The 17,948-nt window shown below is 48.5% G+C and overlaps 1 protein-coding gene across 2 annotated transcripts in view; it reads left to right on the top strand.

The window, feature by feature from the left end:
* Positions 1–17,948, top strand: part of NME7 (NME/NM23 family member 7) — a 98,699-nt gene that overhangs the window by 59,214 nt on the left and 21,537 nt on the right. The window lies entirely within an intron of this gene.

Genomic DNA, 17,948 nt, shown 5'->3' with positions numbered 1-17,948 from the left:
AGCAACTCTAATAAGTTGGTATTATATCTGTTTTATCAGGCAAATGAAATTGAAACTCAGGGGGGTTAAGTAACATCTTCAAACAGTACATATAGAACAGAGCCATATTCTGACCTCTCCTCTGGTTAACACATTAAACGCCCAGCCTGTTTTATCTTCCAGACAGTAAGTATAGTGTCAGTCACCAGTGACTGACTGGGCACTCAACATGTTAATTAACATAAAATAAGAAACAAAGAATTATAAGAAAAATTGATCTGGTTTAGGGTTAAGAAAGTCATTTGTGCTGAAACCGGTTTGGCTCAATGGATAGAGCGTCGGCTTGGGGACTGAAGGGACCCGGGTTCGATTCCAGTCAAGGGCATGTACCTTGGTTGCAGGCATATCCCCAGTAGGGGGTGTGCGGGAGGCAGGTGATCGATGACTGTCTCTCATCGATGTTTCTAACTCTCTATCTCTCTCTTTTCCTCTCTGTACAAAATCAATAAAATATATTTTTAAAAAAAAAAAAAGAAAGAAAGAAAAAAGAAAGTCATTTGTTGGCCAAACAAAAAAACTTTAAGGAAAGGATTGATATTTGCTCTTATACTTTAAAATTTTTTCATGTGTCTGAAGGAACTAATACAATGAAAAGACAAATGCTAAATTAAGGAATCTATATATATAAAAGCCTAAGTGACAGGACGACCAGACAGGATGAGTCGCTACAATGCGCACTAACCACCAGGGTCAGACGCTCAATGCAGGAGCTGCCCCCTGGTGGTCAGTGTGCTCCCACAATGGGAGTGCCACTCAGCTGATTGATGGGCACCAGACAATGGGTTCATGGCTGGCAAGCATAGTTGCAGCAGTGCGAGCCTCTCCCACCTCCACAGTAGCACTACCGAGTGAGTGGCAGCAGTGGCAGGTACAGCAGTTCTGGGATAAGTGGGAGCAGCACCGTGCCCTGCCCAAGCTCGGGGCTCCTCCCCAGCCGCCTGCTGCTTCGTGCACTATTACATCCCTGCCCCCAGGGATCGGGCCAAAACAAGGGATGCAGGCCAGGCTGAGGGATCCCACCGGTGCATAAATTTGTGCACTAGGCCTCTAGTTGTAATATAAAGGACAGAAAAAGGATTTCCATAAGACATCTGACTATTTTTTATTTCATGTCAAATCTATCAATCTTTTATTTTATTTCTACCTTTGAAATCATATGTAGAGAAGCCTTCCCCATTTTGTTTAATTTTTTTTTGCATTGAAATGCTCAGTGCACCTGGCACCTGTGTGGACACGTGGAGTGAGGGAGAGATCCAGTCAGTGTCACCACATTGCTCATCAGCGCTTCCTTTCATTGTTGTTTCTCGTTGGTTGATGCCCATGCACATCTGTGCCTGTTTCTGAACTTTCTGTTTTATTCCACTGGTCAGTGCCAGAAAAATACTACTTTACTACGGCAGTTAATTCACCCTTTAAGAAAGTTTTCTTGGTTATTCTCTTTAACTTATTCCTCCGTGTGAACTTTGCACGAGTCTGTCAGGTGCTTTACTCCACCCCCAGGATGCTAGGGGGACCAGGCTGACATCGCTGTGTTTGTGATTAGTGTGGGAGTGACATGACTATAGAGGCCAACCTCCACCTGCACAGGTGGCTGCCCCTCCTGCCCGCCCTCCCTTATGCCAGCAGAGCCTGGCACAGCCTATCACCTTTCTTCCCACTGCCATTTGTTCTTGTTGCTGTAGAGAAGGACTTCATTGGCTCCACTAAGATTTTCTCCTGTTATCCAGGGTGTAAATTGGCTAAAATCTTATCTAAACTAAAATCTTATCTAACCCTGGTATGAAATACTGACATACTCCCAAAATGTAAAAATGGTACAAACGTCAACTTTTAATTACCCAAAGAATTAAGTAAGTATTGGTTTTAAATTCCCACCTATTTTAGGACTGTTCCCTTCACCTTCTTTTTTTTCTTCTTCTTTTTAAATAAATCTTTATTGTTCATATTATTACAAATGTTCCTCATTCCCTCCCCCCCTTTGCTCCCCTCCACCAGGTTCCCACCCCTCCCTCTGCCCTTTCCCCACCCCCCATTGTCATCATCCATAGGTGCACAGATTATGTTCAGTCTCTTCCCGCACCTCCCCCCACTCCCCTTTTCCTTGAGAATCGTCAGTTCACTCCCCTTCCATACCTCTGATTCTATTATATTCACCAGTTAATATTGTTCATCAGATTTTTTAATTCCCTTGGTTTTTAGATTCACTTGTTGATAGTTATATATTTGTTGTTCATAATTTTTATCCATATCTTCTTTCTCTTCCGAAAGAACCCCCTACAGCAATTCATATAATTCTGGTTTGGCGGTGATGAACTCCTTTAGCTTTCTTTTATTAGTGAAGCTCTTTATCTGGCCTTCGATTCTGAGTGATAGCTTTGCTGGATATAGTATTTTTGGCTGTAGGTTATTGCTATTCATCACCTTGAATATTTCTTGTCATTCCCACCTGGTCTGCATAGTTTCTGTTGAGAAATCAGCTGACAATTGTATGGGTGCTCCTTTATAGGTAACACCTGCTTTTCTCTTGCTGCTTTTAATATTCTCTCTTTATCTTTTGCTCTTGGAATTTTAATTATGATGTGTCTTCGTGTGGTCTTATTTGGATTCCTTTTGTTTGGGGTTCTGTGTGCTTCCTGGACTTGTAAGTGTAATTCTTTCACCAAGTGGGGGAAGTTTTCTGTCACTATTTCTTCCAGTATGTTTTCGGTATCTTGCTCTCTCTCTTCTTCTGGAACCCCCATAATTCTGATGTTGATTCGCTTGAAGTTGTCCCAGAGGTTTCTTACGCTATCTTCAACTATCTGGATTCTCTTGTCTTCTTGCTTTTGCGGAGGAGTGTCTTCTGGCTCTTTATGTTCCAAATCTTTGGCTTGATTTTTGCGACCTTCAATTCTGTTTTTAGGACTCTGTATAATATTTTTTTTTTTTATTTCAGACAATGTATTCTTTATTTCTAGTTGATCCCTTTTCATATCCTCATAGGTCTTGTTTATTTTATCGGCTTTTTCTAGGAAATTCTTGAAAAACTTTATAAGCTTTTTGTCCTCCATTTCTTTTGTTTGTGATCTGTTTCCTTGTCTTGGCATTTTCACAGCTTCCTTGAGTTAATAGGATGGTTTTGTGTGCTAGGTGTCCTACATGGTTCAGTGGTTCAGTCTCCCAGTTACCTGAGGTGGACACTCTTGGTGTCCCCTTTTGTGGACTGTGTGTACAGCCTTATTGTAGTTAAGTCTTGATTATTGTTGGTATCCCTGGGAGGAACTGACCTCCAGGCCAATTGGCTGTGAGGATTAGCTGAGTCAATGCCAGGAGACAGCCTTATTCGACTAGACTTGGAAAATTACAAAAGTTTCTGTGCTCAGCTTGGATGGGGCGGAGTTTCAGGGTGGAGCCTACAGGCTTGGCTTCCCCTTAGCCCCGCCCTATGAGGCTCCTAAGTCTCAGTGTTCCTCAGTGTCCTTCAGTACTCGCTGTAAGCACCTCTGAGAGAAAGGTGCCCTTTAGTTTCACCCACTACCAAACAGTCTAGGCTCTCCCACAGTGAGCCCAGAACTGGGGTTCAGTGCAGTTGGAAGTGGGGTTGGAAGTGGGGTTCAGAGCAGTCTGGAGCTTTTGTCTCTTTCCTGCTAGGGCAATCTAGCAACAGAATCAACAGTCTGTCCTCTGTGTGCAATGTACGCGCCTCCGTTACTGCCTTTCACCGCTCCCCTGGGTTTCCACCTTACAGCCTAGACTTCCTCTGTATGAGCCTGGATCCCCAGGGTCTGGCCTAGAACTGGAGTTCAGTGCAGTTGGAGCTGGGCCTCAGCACAGTCCGGAGCTTTTGTCTCCTTCCCGCTAGGGCAATCTAGCAGCAGAGTCAACAGTCTGTCCTCTGCACGCAATGTGCGCGCCTCCGGGACTGTCTTTCACTGCTCCCCTGGGTTTCCACCTTACAGCCCAGACTCCCTCCTTATGTGTCTGGGTCCCCAAGGTCTCACCCAGAACTGGGGTTCAGTGCTGTCAGAACTGGGGTTCAGCACAGTCCAGAACTTTTATCTCCTTCCCGCTAGGGAACTCCAGCCAGACACTCAGCGCCCCCTCCTCTCCAGCTCAGTCCTCTCCCTGTGCGCACACTGTGTCTTCGTACCTTAGGCTTTTACAGCTCCTCTGATTTTCCTTCTGATTTTCTCTTTCCTTCTAGTTGTAGACTTTCCAGTCAGTCAACTTTCCTGTAGTTCTGGGTAATGTCCATTTTGTATTTTAGTTGTATTTTTTTGAAATTGTTGTATGAGGCTGCAGTTAGGCATTTACCTAAGCCGCCATCTTGGTTTCTCCTGTACCCTCCCTTCACCTTCTAATAGCTTAGGACCTGCAGTTTAGGTTTGACTAGAGAGTGTTTGTTCAGCGAAATTGAAACATTATTAATCATGAAATGTATGCCCATTAAAAAATGCTACCCAAGTACGTCCATGCCTGCTCATGCAGTTTAGACTATTACTGCCTGCAGTTTACAAAGCCATTTACGAAATGATAAAAATCATTTATCATTTAATTGCAAATATAAAACACAATACAGAAAGTGGAAGTTGGTGCTCTCACAGCCTCCGGTCCTATGGCTGGTGACTTATAGCTTCTGTGACCTCGGGTGGGTGAGTCACTTTTCCTTTCCAGGCCTCACTTCTCTTATCGATAGAACGGCACAGAGAATGCTGATACCCCAAGCACTGCTCTCTTAGCCAGGGCTCAGCTAGTTGCGGCTTACTTGGCTTTAAATGGCCAAGCAGTGGAACAGCACATGGAGGCCAGAAGAATTATCTGCTCACAAGACTTCAAAGTGCGGGTCGGCGTGACACAGACATGAGCTCTGACGGGTAACATTTGTACCCATGCGTGCTGGTCCTGAGGGAGCGTTCTTTAGTTGTAGGTGACCTCGACCTTCACTGCCCAGTCCAGGACCTTTCTTAAAGGCAGTTCCCGTCACAAAGCCTATGCGAGAGCTGCCGGGGGCACTGGACTGGGGCTCCCTGTGGCTGTGGCAAGAAGGGAGCAGTTCACCCTCAGTCTTTCCCTCGTGATGTTTCCTGAGCCTCGCTTGTGCCAAATGTCCAGGAAGTAGGATTTCGATTTATATTTTGTCCACATAACAAACCACACAGAGGGTTTTCCTTGCTGACATTGCGCCAGGATTTCAAAGCAGCTCAACCCTTCCTCTGTTCGCACTGAGCTCACTGTAAGTGTCAGAGGTCATGGAGGGTCTCAGCAGGAATCAGGAGATGGGCTTCTCTGGACCTCTCAGTGACACAGCCATCTCAGTGGTTATAGGAGGAAGGACAGCGGCTACAGGAGGACACAGGCCAGGCTGTCTTTTCACTGGGGTGTCCCAATTCTCTGTCGGTAGTGACTAAAAAAATCTTATGTTTCTGCTTTCAAGAGTGCGTGCATGGGAAAGGTCTAATTTAACTAATAATAAAATAATACTAGTTTTTCCAATGGCCAGCTTTAAAGTGTCAACACCCATTTCCGTGAGGCTCCAGGAAAATGGATTCCTCAGGGGCTGGTGCCAGTGATGTGGCCACAGGGCTTGAAAGCCATGGGTTGTTCCATACAACGTGCCCCAGAATGCCACTCCTCAGAGTTAACCCGAGGAGGAAGGCGGCGAGGCTGCTGAGGGAGAGCCCGCTGCGGTGTCATTGAGGAGGAGTTGCAGTGATTACAGCCGGACAGAGTGCGTGGCTGCGGGTCAGCTGGCCTTCCTCCTCTGAGAAAGGACCATTTGTGCTCATAGCCCCTCGCTCCCTCCAGCCCAGCAGCGCAGCCAGCAGTGGGCACGGCTCTGCTTCCGGTGCTTACTCATCTCTCTGACCTGGATCCCCGTCCTGCAAATGAAGGTCTGCGCGGTGCCTGCCGTCAGCCAGCACGGTGCCCAGACAGAGCCACTGCTGAGCAAATGCCAGTAATTGTGTCGTTATAGTGTCTGTCTCATGTGTATTTCCCCGCGAGACTGAGCACTCCCCGGGAAGGGATCTGTCTTGCCTGGCATCTGAAAACTCCTCATTAAGTCATTTTTGAGGGACAGTGGGGAGGGTTTGAGTACATAAGTTATGGGTCATGTACTCAGGCTGCAGTATGGAAGCTTCCCTTTAATGATGGTCATGGAGACTGACCTGTAGCAGAGGCTTTGGTTCATGTTAGACTCACCTCGGCCACTTTTAAAAGCTGATGTTCAGACCACCCTTAGAGAGTCCACCTTTTTTCCTTTTGGAATTATTTCAAACTTACAGAAGAGTGGCAAGTACTATACAAAAACTTTTTTATAAATAAACATTGGGGTTAAGTTGCCAACATAATGCCCCATAATCTCTGAATATTTCTATGTATATATTTTTTAATTTTAACTCAAGGATATTTTTCCATTGATTTTTAGAGAGAGAGTGTAAGAGAGAGGGAAAGACAGAGATAAAAATCAATGTGAGAGGGACACATTGATTGGTTGCCTCGTGCACGCCCCCAATAGGGGATGGAGCCCACAGCCTGGGCATGTGCCTACCAGGAATTGAACCTGGGGCCTCATGGTTCCTGGCTCTATGCTCAGCTGCTGAGCTAAACCAGCCGGGCCAGGTATTTACATTTTTTAAAAATTAAAAACACAGCAGTAGACAGGATACATGTAACTCTTCCCTCGTGGAGCATATCTTCCAGCAAAAAACAGTGGTCACTGTTTTTTTGAATGACCCAAATATAACTCTGTTTATCATTTTCAAATATTCTGTCATTTGGTTATATCATGTTTGTGGTTATAATATAAAAGGTTAAGAAATATATAACCTATTTCATGTGTATATAGGTGATCAAAAGCATCTGGATTTGGCTGCGTAATTGTTTCTGCACGGGTTCTGGTTCCAGGTGCTGCATTAACCAGAGCAGACAGGTGCAGAGAGACTGAGACTGGCAGCTTGGCTCTCCTGCTGCGGTGAGCGCGGGCCTCCACACACACCCATACGCATAGCCTATCTTCAGTTCTAGTTTCTATCTGGAGGGAAGAGTTGTGATTTTTACTCGTACCTCGTCAAAGAGGAACAGCTTGTACAAAGATAAGAGCAGCGTTCTCTTGGAGATCTAAAAATAGCTTAGTAAGCGCTGAGCTTGACCCTGAGGGAGAAAATGGCAGGAGATAGGCTGAAGAGTTAGCATGGGCCTTGTATCAACACACCAAGACATCCGGGGAGGATTTGGTCACCCAGGGAAGGATCCCGGTCACCCCGGGAGGATTCAGTCACCCACGGAGGATTCAGTCACCAGGGGAGGATTCAGTCACCCCAGGAGGATTCAGTCACCCTGGGGAGGATTCAGTCACCCCGGGAGGATTCAGTCACCCTGGGGAGGATTTAGTCACCCCGGGAGGATTCAGTCACCCACGGAGGATTCAGTGACCAGGGGAGGATTCAGTCACCCTGGGGAGGATTCAGTAACCAGGGGAGGATTCAGTCACCAGGGGAGGATTCAGTCACCCATGGAGGATTCAGTCACCAGGGGAGGATTCAGTCACCAGGGGAGGATTCAGTCACCCAGGGAGGATTCAGTCACCTCAGGGAGGATTCAGTCACCTCAGGGAGGATTCAGTCACTTCCGGGAGGATTCAGTCACCCTGGGAGGATTCAGTCACCAGGGGAGGATTCAGTCACCAGGGGAGGATTCAGTCACCCTGGGAGGATTCAGTAACCAGGGGAGGATTCAGTCACCCCAGGGAGGATTCAGTCACCCTGGGAGGATTCAGTCACCCTGGGAGGATTCAGTAACCAGGGGAGGATTCAGTCACCCTGGGAGGATTCAGTAACCAGGGGAGGATTCAGTCACCCTGGGAGGATTCAGTAACCAGGGGAGGATTCAGTCACCCTGGGAGGATTCAGTAACCAGGGGAGGATTCAGTCACCCAGGGAGGATTCAGTCACCAGGGAAGAATTCAGTCATCCTGGGAGGATTCAGTCACCAGGGGAGGATTCAGTCACCCTGGGAGGATTCAGTCACCAGGGGAGGATTCAGTCACCCAGGGGAGGATTCAGTCACCAGGGGAGGATTCAGTCACCAGGGGAGGATTCAGTCACCCAAGGGAGGATTCAGTGACCAGGGGAGGATTCAGTCACCCTGGGGAGGATTCAGTCACCAGGGGAGGATTCAGTCGCTCCAGGGGAGGATTCAGTCACCAGGGGAGGATTCAGTCACCAGGAGAGGATTCAGTCACCCTGGGAGGATTCAGTCACCAGGGGAGGATTCAGTCACCAGGGGAGGATTCAGTCACCCCAGGGGAGGATTCAGTCACCCTGGGGAGGATTCAGTCACCCAGGGGAGGATTCAGTCACCAGGGGAGGATCCCGGTCACCCCGGGAGGATTCTGTAGCCTGAAAGGAGGTCACAGCATGTATAGCCAAAAGCAGAGCTTCCAAAGTTGTTTTGGATGGCACAGCTGCCAGCCTCAGAAACTAATGGGTGTGAAGGATAACCTACAGGAGACAGGAATTACTCGCATCCTCGAAGTGAAGGTGGTGATGGAGAGGCTAATGGGTACCTTCCTCTGTGATTCCGACCTATTTCATAAGTTTGATGCCAGAGCCCAACTTAATCTGACATATGTATGATTTCTACAGAACCCACCAGAGTGACTGCCCATGCCATGACTGACACTGATTGACCACACCGTGACTTCCCACACTGTGACTGACACTGTGACTTCCCACCCTGTGACTGACACTGTGACTGCCCACACCATGACTGCCCACCCTATGACTGACACCGTGATTGCCCACACCATGACTGACACTGTGACTGCCCACACCGTGACTGCCCACACCATGATTGACACTGTGACTGCCCACACCGTGACTGCCCACACCATCACTGACACTGTGACTGCCCACACCATGACTGACACTGTGACTGACACTGTGACTGCCCACACCATTATTGCCCACACCGTGACTGCCCACACCATAACTGACACTGTGGCTGCCCACATTGTGACTGCCCGCAGCATGACTGACACTGTGACTGACAGTGTGACTGCCCACACCATGATTGCCCACACCGTGACTGCCCACACCATGACTGACACTGTGACTACCCACACCATGACTGACATTGTGACTGCCCACACCATGACTGACACTGTGACTGCCCACACCATGACTGACACTGTGACTGCCCACACTATGACTGACACTGTGACTGCCCACACCGTGACTGACACTGTGACTGCCCACACCGTGACTGACACTGTGACTGCCCACTCCGCTGCACAGACGCTGGTCTAGAGGTTACAGGAGCTCCCAGACTCAGGCAGAGGGTGTAGTATAAGGTGTGAGCACCACATCGCTAGTCCCCATTTCAAAATGTCAGACTCGAGGAGCTGTGAATAAAGACAGAGGGGCAGGTGTGAAACAGCCTGGGAGAGGGGTGATCACAGAATGGAGCCTAGGGGTGATCCTTAGGGTGCGGGGTGGGGAGATTAGGTGCATCGTGACGTTACTGTTTCTGAAGAGCAGTTGGACTGACGGGGCCAGGGTCTGCAGGAGGCACACTGACCATGGCTGTCAGCAGGGGGGGCAGTGATAAGCCAGGGGAGAGGCGGCAGGGTGGGCCACGGTAGCCTTCCTAGGAGGCCTGGGGGACAGAGGCCTGGCCAGCACAGACATGTTAATTCAGAGTTTCAGTATTTGTGGAGGGTTTAAATACATAATGAATAATTAATGAAGATGATTAAGAATCATGAAGGAACCGAGAGGCACCAACTAGAAAGAAGTTAATACTGACTCATCTCAGAACTATATAATCTACACTACATAAGATTGTATTATAACCAAGTATGACATTCTAGTAATCGACAGAAAGGTGTAACTAAAATAGTAACCTCTCTGGGTTAAATATTATTTAAAACAAATCAGTAAGCGTGCTCATGAGCACCTGTATTTCCCATCAGCACGGAGTTTCTGAAAGAACTTCACCTGGCACATCTGATAAAGCTCAGCCGCCTCCCGGGCGGCGTTCCTTCCTTTCCCTGGAAAAGGGGGGCGTTGGCCTCTGCACTCTGCACTTTGACCTGGACTCTTGCCTTTGGGTGCATGCTGCCTCGTTTTCCAGCCATGACTAAGCGTGAGCTGCCTTGATAAGTAACTCTCAGTGACTAAAGTCCTTCCAGCAGGGACAGAAGTCATCTTCAGCGACCTGATCAAGTCCCTCCTCCTCCCTGTTCAGAAAGTAGCGCTGCTCCTCCTGCTTTGGTTTCAGAGGGAAGGCTGCTAAGCCCACGGCTGTTCTCTGCCCCTTAGACAGCGAGGGACGTTTCTGTTTGAACAGGAGAAAGCAGAGGGGTATCTGACAGAGGAAGTGCCAGGCCGTGTTTGCAGAACAAATGCATAAGAAGGTGTGCAGGTGAGGGAAAGCTCTTAAAGAACTGGAAAGGCCTTCAGGCCTCTGTCAGATAGCACCGCTACCACAGCGGATGGTGCTCTGAGAGGTAGCTGTGAGTAACTGTGATGAACAGGGGCCGTTTCTGTTCCCGGTTCACCTGGACATCCCGTTAGCCATAAGGTAGCGCCCACGTCTTGCCAGTGTCATAGCCAGCAAAGGCCACGCATTCTTTCCTTGATGCAAGTACCAGTGAAGCCCAAAGTGCCGTGGGTACTATTTTTAAATCTTATATTGGACTCATGTTTACTTCAAGCTAGGAACCTGATCCAGTGTGCAGCTAAGTGTAAAGGATAGCTGTGCTGGGAAATTGGTTTGTATTAATTCTTTCATGTCATCTGCTTCTTAATTTTATGTTTTTATGTATGTGTATGGGGTTAATATTGGCTAACTTTAGGGGTACTTACCATGTGCCAGGCATTGTTCTACATGTGTTACATACATTAACATATGTGACTTTCAGGGGAGTAGATATCATTACCCTATTTCTGGATCAGTAACTGAGGCATGGGGTGTTAACTTTCCCAGAATCGCACAGCAGAACCCAGCAGAATGGAGCCCAAACCATCCACAATCCACTCTCCCTACCCCACCCCCTCCAAGGTCACACAGCAGAGAGGAGCCCAGACCATCCATGATCCACTCTCCCTACCCCGCCCCCTCCAAGGTCACACAGCAGAGAGGAGCCCAGACCATCCATGATCCACTCTCCCTACCCCGCCCCCTCCAAGGTCACACAACAGAGAGGAGCCCAGACCATCCATGATCCACTCTCCCTACCTCACCCCCTCCAAGGTCACACAGCAGAGAGGAGCCCGGACCATCCATGATCCACTCTTCCTTCCTCTCCTCTCCTCCCGTGTTATAATCTGAACTCTCCAGGGCTTGGGGCAGTGCTGGGTGAGAGCAGGACAGTTCAGCTTGGGGGCACAATGCTACAGGCCGTTGAGCCAGAATAGTTGTCCTCCCTCAGAAATAGCTAGGATGTGTGGCTATTTATCAATACTTATATTTCATCCTCACTGGCTTCTACTTTTATTCATGAACTTGTCCCCCTCAGTTTTAGATTAAACATAAAATTGTTTGTTCCTCAGAGCTCTCTCAGTAACAGGCTCTGCACCATCAGCAGGGCAATGGTCACGTGATTATTGATAAGCACGTTGGTTTTGCTGACTAGTTGGCTCAAATCCATGTGGCATGCAGATTTCTGTCTCCGAGTGGACACGTAGGCGGGAGGTCTGCCTGGGAAAATGCTGGCCGATTTCTTTGAAAAGCCTCAGATGTTCCTTTATGTGCAGCATCGGTACTCTTCTCCGGAACAGCTAGGTTCCGTGTGTCTTACCTGGTGCTCCCTCTCCCCGAGGCTCCACCACTCCCCCACCTCATCACGTGGCCCAGGTCACCTCCCGGGTGCACTGTGTGCCCACAGCCAAGGGCTTTACAACTCTTCCTACATAAGTCAAGTTCTGTTTTTAAATTCCCATCACAACAGGTCGCTTCCATCTCTGAGCACAGTCTTGTCCGGTGGTTTCAGTCTTTCCCCGTCCGTCACTCTGAGTCGTCCACTCGTCCATCCGTGCTATCTCGGTTCCCACAATGGCTTGAGTGGGAGTGGGGGCTGGAATGGACAAGGGTGTGCCATCTCTCAGTAGGGGGTGGGGGTACCGTTCTTCCATGGAAGCATCTGTTCCCTGCCTTCTGTGCAGCTCTAACTGCCCCCAGGACAGCGAGGGACCCTGACCCGAGAGACAAGCCCCACGTCAGGAAAGCCAGGTGAGCTGGTCCCGATCACTGACCTCCCTCCACACTGAGAGCCCATATGCGCATGCTCATAGCCTGTTGTGTGAGGGGTGTAAACACCTCCCCCTCTCCCCCCATGATAACCGCTGGGCCCTTGGCACAAGCCGCAGAGTCACCAGCCGCGCAATCCGCTCCGTCAATGAGTAACCGCTGAGGTTTAAGGTGGCAAACAGTGCCTTTGCTGGGACATCACTGAGCACAGTTTCTGTGCAAAGTTCCCCGCTCTGCCTGGCACACATTAACTTTCCGTTACGGTGCGCTCAGCTCCCGGGAGCGCGCGTCTGCTGCGTCCTCCTAGGACAAGAACGTAAAGCACGGGCCTCCGGGCATCGCAGGGTGCGCGCTCAGAGTCGGACAAAGGAGCCCTTGCTCCCTGATAATTTTCTGCAATCGACGCCTGTAGTGACACTGACACCTTGGGCTCGCTTTTTTTTAAGGATAAAATAACTTTATGCATCTCCTGTGTTAGTAGCCTTTGCTGACAGTTATCCACTGCGGACCTCTGCTTATTTGCTGGCCTTGCAGCCTGCCTTCCTCCCCCCGAGGGATCTCTGCGGATTCCCTGCGATCTAGCTCTCCTACCATCCTTAACATTGGTCCTTCCCTTTCAAGTTCTCATACAGTTGTGGAAGGCCTGTTTGTGCTATTCACTGTTCCAAACACCAGGGGGCACTCACAGGATTTGATGTTCTCTGAGAAGGACTGTGAGCTAAATAGATCTTTCTCATCAGGACACAAGTGCTGGAGGCTGAGCCTCCCCTGAGCCCCCACTTCCAGCGCGCAGCCTAGTCAGGACAGTGCCAGGAAGGTACCAGCTCTGCCTAAGTGATGGTGGGATGGCATTGCAGGCCGAGGAAGCCGTGCCTACTGGGGAGCCACATGCAGTTTGACATGTTAGAGTTTAAAAGGACATGGGAGAGCGGCAGATGAGCTTGGAAGAGTGGCCCAGGATCACGTGAAGTGACTGATTCATACCATATCTAGGAGCTTGAAATGTATTCATAAACTAACTGCCTGAGACTGTTTGCAAACTGTTGTGAATACATTCATTTCCTGGGGGGGGGGGGGGGGACACAAACAAACAAACAAACAAAAAACATCTAAAGCTTTTATTAGCTCTCTAAGTGTTCTACCACCCAAACATTTTCCAGAACATTTGCACCAGAAGGTTTTATGTGAACGACCATACTGTTGGTTCATTAGGTTGAAGTAAAGCCTTTCCATATCCATATTTCACAAAGAAATTCAATATACAGACCTATGTCCATTCAAAGATGGAAGCTGCCAGGAAAATGCCTGTGTGCACCAGGTTCTCACATAACATTGTTTCCTTCAGTGGCGTTTCCTTAGAACGTGATGGGACGCCTAGGAGCTTAACTCCTTTGTATGGATCAGCCTGTGGCACCGTTAGCTTCATTCTGCTTCAGCTTGCAGAACCTGTGGACATGCTACGTGAGGACTTACTGTGCAGCCAAAACCAAACCTAAGTTCCTCCATTGAACAAACATACCCGGCCCCGTGGGGAGTCTCCGGCTTTCTTCACCAGGAGGGTCAGATTCCCGCAGTGGGCGTTCATAAATGGCCTGTGACACTGCGGGAGCCCAGAGCCTCGCGCTTAAGGAGGAAAGCAGACAGTCACCAGGTGACCACAAAGCGGCCAGTTCCAGCCGCCATGAGCTGTGGAGTGAGATGGGGTGAGGTCCCGAGGGGAACCTGACCAGAAGGGGGTCAGGGAAGCTTTCTGGAGGGAATGACATTTGAATGAAACCTGAAGCAATTGGTTCCATGTCAGCTGGGGAAGGAGAGGCCCAGGCCGCAGTGCTGACGCAGGAACGCAGTGGGGGGGACATGGGAGGCAGGGCCTGCTGGGCTGTCCCTCTGCTAACGAATACCAGCTTTCCCCTGGGCGCTGACATGGTCAGGTCTGTGCTTTCTGAGAGAGCTACCAACCAGGTAGAAAGTGGAAAGTGGACCGAAGGGGACCCGTTGGGAAGGAGTAACCAGATCACGTCTAAGTGTAAACGCTGTAAGTGCCAGCCGTGCCCTGGTGCCAGCCGCGCCCTGGATGTTGGTGTGTGGCTGGTTATAAAGCTGCTATGTTTCTCTCAGCTCAGGCTTCCCCACAAGGGAGCTGAGGCTAGATGCCCGAGACGGGCCATCTTTCTGCCTTTCTCCCGTGCCCCCGTGAGCCACACGAGAATTAGTGTTTTCTGGGTACCGTGCAAAGCAGAGATTGCAAGTCCTGCTCTACGCCTTTTTCTCTGTATAATTCTTCATGCTGCTAGGCTTTGAGGGGCTCCTGTTCACATTTAACCCCCTTGTTCTCTCAGAGGAGAGTGGCTGGCCTGGCGCTGGGCTGTGTGTGGCGCTCCAGCCTCCTGCCCAGCAGGGCCGGGTTGTCTTTATGGCCTGGGAGCCGGCTGGCTGGCTGTGGCTGTCACTGTCAGAGTTGCTGGCGCTTCTGTCTTTCCTTTGGTTGTGAACAGAGGTGCAGTACGTTCTTTCTCGAAGGCTGGGAACAATGTACTGCTCGAAGACATCAAGCCTCTTTTCACTCAGACTTGAAGCTGAAACTCCTGCTGCGCGGGGCCCCGGGGAAACCTGACTTCTCTCGTTCTGACTAAGCTGAAAGGTTGCAAGAGCAGCACCCCTGCTTCCAGGGTGCGAAGTCCATGAGCTGACACAAGTGGCAACTAGAAAGAGAAATGAGCTGAGCTTTTCATAACTTGCACTTGATTTGAACTTGAGTTCAAAGGTAAATCAAAAGTTTAAAGTTGCATTTGCATGCTACTGTGTCCCTCAGCCTTAAGGAAACCCTAGCACACGAGGTAGTGCCAGCGCTCACCCACCCTCTCTGCCCTCAGCTTCAGGTCACTGTCCCCGCTGGCAGAATAGAAATAACAACATTTCAGCCCTGGCTGGCTTGGCTCAGTGGATAGAGCATTGGCCTGCAGACTGAAGAGTTCCAGGTTAAATTCTGGTCAAGCGCAAATTCCTTGGTTGCAGGCTCACCCCGGCCCCGGCCCCGGTTGGGGACATGCAGGTGGCAACCAATCAATGTGTCTCTCTCGCTTTGGTGTTTCTCTCTGTCTCTCCCTCTCCCTTCTGCTCTCTCTAAAAATCAGTGGAAAAAATATCCTCGGTGAGGATTAGGAAAAGAAGAAAGAAAGAAGGGCATTTCACACTAAGCCCTGGATGAGACAACCTGGATAAAGGACTAAATCAGCAGAGCTCAGGATAGAAAACAGACCCTCGTGGGATTCCTACAGAGGAGACCAGAGAAGGGCAGGGTGTCACAGGGTCCCTGATCTCACGCCACATCACTGTCCTGTGACCAGGGTCAGGCCGCGGTCTTGGTGCCACCGCAGACACAGTGCTGACTCACCTGCCCCTCACGGCCATGGACTGAAGACGAGTCAGGGGGGGCCGAGGCCGCCACTGCAAGCGCAGCCCCGCTCGCTGGCCAGCAGCCACAGCCTACAAGGTGGCCTGGTCTTGTCTGTCTCTTCCAGATTTCACATGAAGCCGTCTAATGGCGGAGCCTGCTTTGTAAAACTTGGGAAATAGAGTTTGTAGCTTTCCAGCTACCAAGCAGCAGGCGGATGGAATGGAAATTGAGATGTTGGTTGTGCTGCCATTGGTGTATTAGTACAGGCAGTCCTCGGTTACATCGGACTCAGTGTATGTCATTTCATGGTTATGTCGCCATCTCCCATTTATTTACTATATTTAAAAAAAAAAAAAGTTCCCTCATTTCGATGTATGTACATATGTGCTGTGTTTTTTATTATTTATTTACCACAAGTGAAGGTCAGGAATTGTTATCTTCCCTTTAAATTTTTTTTACTGTTCCACTTCATTACTGCTGTGTCTGTGCTCCATGTGAGTGACGTAGGTGCTTATGTAGGTGGGTTCCGACTTACAGCGAAAATTGCGTCACGTTGCATCGTAGGAACGGATCTACTGTAGCAGGAGGACAGGTATTACTTAAGGTCAACACCTAATTTACGATGTTAATTAACCTTAAGAGGTTGATTTGCTTCTAAGGAAATGCACTAGGGTGCAATTAAATATAAATCCTTATGTTGTGAACCGATGGTTTATATAAGATCCCTTTTCTCCCCACCAAGAGGTAGTATTATAAATAAGGGAGCCAAGTTCTGTGTATGGTCTGATCAGTCAGCAAAGTTCTGATGGATGTGCTTTGCAGCATTCAGGTGTGAACAGCTACTTGGTCTTATTTGCTAACTAGAGGCCTGATGCACAAAATTCGTACAAGAGTAGGCCTTCCTTCCCCCAGCTACCGGCACCAGCTTCCCTCTGGCACCTGGGACCCGGCTTCCCTCTGGCCGCCAGCAGGCACCCAGGTCCGGGGCTTCCCTTGCAGCCCTGGCTTCCTCCAGAAGGTCAGCCGGTCTAATTAGCATATTATGCTTTTATTATTATAGATACTTGGTTGGGGATGTTTAAATCTATTTCCATGAGAGACGTTGTTGTATAGTTTCTTTTCCTATTGTGTTCATCAGGTTTGAGTATGAGAATAAGGCTAGCCTCAATGAATGAGCTTCTGTCTTCTGAAGGAGAGTGTAGATAATTTGCATAATTTCTTAAATTACAATTTCTTAAATGTTCGGTAGAATTCACCAGTTTTGGCAGAATTCACTCATCAGAGCTTAGTGCTTTCTATTTTGGAGTTTATTAATTATTGATTCAATTTTGTTAATAGATATAGGCCTGTTCAGATAGTCTCTTTCTTCATTTGCAGGTGTCTTTAAAAGAATCAATCCATTTCATCTAGGTTATCAGATTCATGGGCATGGAGCTTTTCATTACATTCTTATCCTTTTGATTTTCATGGGATCTATAGTGATGTCCCTCCCATTCATTTCTGATATTAGTAATTTTTGTGCTGTCTCTTTATTTCTTAGTTGACCTGGCTAGAGGCTCCTCAGTTTTATGGATCTTTTCCAAGAACCAACTTTTAGTGATTTTTCTCTGTTGATTTCCTGTTTTAAATTTTATAGATTTCTGCTTTTGTTTTTATTATTCCTTTTCTTCTGTTTAATTTGGATTTAATTTGCTCTTCTCTTCTGGTTTTCTAAGGTAGAAGCTTGGGTAAACATCTTGCTTTGTTTAAGTCTCCCGGGCAAATGCAAGTCTGCATGCTCACATCCCAAAATTCCTCACTGTTATTGCCACAGAAGCACACTGAGCTCCTTCTGTTTCCTGGAGACCCAAAGCTGTAAGAGGCACGTGCATACGAAGTAATATTTTGTCGGACTAGTTATATCCTGTTCTTAATTCTTAAAATATATTCCCGTGATTTATCTTCCTATATAAATACAAATGGAGACCAGAAAAGAGAAGTTAGAGGCCGCAATAATTAGGAAAAATCTTATATGGAGACTTATCTCGACCTGAAATGGAGGTAAGAAAAGCTGAGCACTGCCCAGGGAGAGAGTATGTTGAGTAAAGTCGTGGGAGAGCAATGCACATGCTCGCAGACATGAGACTGCACCTGCTGGCTGGAGGGAAAGGGGCTGTCAGCGGGAACAGGTGTGAAGATGAGCTTAAGTAAGCAGGTAGGTGCCGGAAGGTAGAGAACCCTCCCTTTGGGGCTGAAGTTTAGAATTTCGTGAACAGCATAGTCATTTCACATGGATCCCCAA

The sequence above is a fragment of the Pipistrellus kuhlii genome, unplaced genomic scaffold (genome assembly GCF_014108245.1).
Source record: "Pipistrellus kuhlii isolate mPipKuh1 unplaced genomic scaffold, mPipKuh1.p scaffold_m20_p_18, whole genome shotgun sequence".
In the NCBI taxonomy this organism is placed as follows: Eukaryota; Metazoa; Chordata; class Mammalia; order Chiroptera; family Vespertilionidae; genus Pipistrellus; species Pipistrellus kuhlii.
The sequence above is the reverse complement of the archived record's forward strand: the minus strand, read 5'-3'. Positions and strand labels throughout refer to the sequence as shown.